The 1,510-nt window shown below is 49.8% G+C and overlaps 1 pseudogene; it reads right to left on the bottom strand.

The window, feature by feature from the left end:
* Positions 1 to 462: 462 nt before the first annotated feature.
* On the bottom strand, positions 463 to 1,006 carry LOC147992276 (uncharacterized; annotated as a pseudogene).
* Between the last annotated feature and the right edge of the window lie 504 nt (positions 1,007 to 1,510).

The raw sequence follows: 1,510 nt of genomic DNA, 5'->3' as shown, positions 1-1,510 counted from the left end.
GTGCCTGCATAGGCTTTTTCCTTCGCGATCGTCCCTAGCATTTTTCTAAAACGCCTGCTTACATCTTTGAAGGCATTTTTTGGCCTTTCAAAGGCGTTTTTGAATGCCTCCTAATATCTACCGTGATGTAGTGTGTAGGACTGAGACACAGGTTTATGATTACATATATGGTAGTTATCTTTGCAGATCATGATTATAGTTCACAATTTTCAAAGCCTTGCATTGCTGCATTCACAATAGTTTCAATTCAGAATCGTGCGTTAAACGAGGAATATGATGTAGATTTTACAAAATTTTGGATTCACTTCCTTAATGCAGATGAACCAAGCAAATGCAATGCAGGGCCTTCTTTTCTCTGATACATGTAAAAGGTTACTTCATGCATTCTTTGGCTAGCGTGCAACATCAGAGGTATGAGGACATTTTTCTTAACTGTTACTATGGAACTAGGGATTAATTTGCCTAGAGAGACAACTGATTCATGACGTCCATGATGACATCCAGCTCTAAATCTGTGAACACAGTGGTACTAGGGGCGGTGGTGGCGGGGGGCCATGGTCACCACCTGGCGCCGGCACATAGGGCAGCTCCCCTTGGCTTGCAGCCACCTCTCCACGCATCGCCCGTGGAACCGGTGCTCGCACGGCGTCTCCTTCCATGCCGCCGAGTCGTGGTCCTTCATGCAAATCGGACAGTCGTGCCCGTCGGCTGGCGCGTCCACAATCTTGAGCGCCTCTGCCACCGCCACGGCCAACGCTGGGTCTGGAGCACCCGCGACGCTAATCTGTGGGGTGATGTCGTCCATGTTCGCCTCGGTAATGTAGGTATAGCCGAGGCGGACAATCTCGCGGAACATGGCATCGGGGTCAGGTAGAAAGTCACCTTCTTCTTGTTGTAGTTGTCGCAGCAAGTCTTGTACTTCGGCCGGGAGTACAAAGTCTTGTACTGCTTGTGATGGTCGTAGCAGCAGTTGGAATTCGTGGGGGATGTCCATGCCAATCGACTCCGTCAAGTACGTAGTACGTAATAGCGAACTCGATCGACGATTCCCCGCCGGCCACGTGTGTTTGTAGTTGGCGGGGTGAGATTGGATCGGGAGCAGATGTTTGGGGAAGCAACGGGAGCGATCGTGCATCTGCCGGTGTGTTTATAGTGGTATATACCGTCTCGTATGTATGCAGGTTCGTGCTGGTGTCGGAGTCGGGGTAGGATTTTTACGTTTTTTTTTTGAGCATCTGGGTAGGATTTTTACGTTTTTTTTTGAGCATCTGGGTAGGATTTGAGCAGGCTACCACGATACAGTGCCGCTATTGGGCCGGGCTGCAAGTTTCGTCACGCTCTTCGTTCTAAACCCAGGTATTGTCCCGGACGGGGCTGGGTTACAGGCAAAGCCAGCCTTTTTTTTTACGAACTAGCAGGAGCTCTGCTTTGCATTAAGTAGGGAAAAATAGTGTCCATTACAGTTTGGGAGCAGGCTGGGAACAGCCGCAGGGCCTCAAGAGGGAGCAAA

This window comes from Triticum urartu, chromosome 1A (assembly GCF_056163025.1).
Source record: "Triticum urartu cultivar PI428250 chromosome 1A, HENAU_Tu73, whole genome shotgun sequence".
NCBI classification, from domain to species: Eukaryota; Viridiplantae; Streptophyta; class Magnoliopsida; order Poales; family Poaceae; genus Triticum; species Triticum urartu.
Note: the sequence above shows the minus strand (reverse complement) of the source record. Positions and strands in the feature narration are given on the sequence as shown.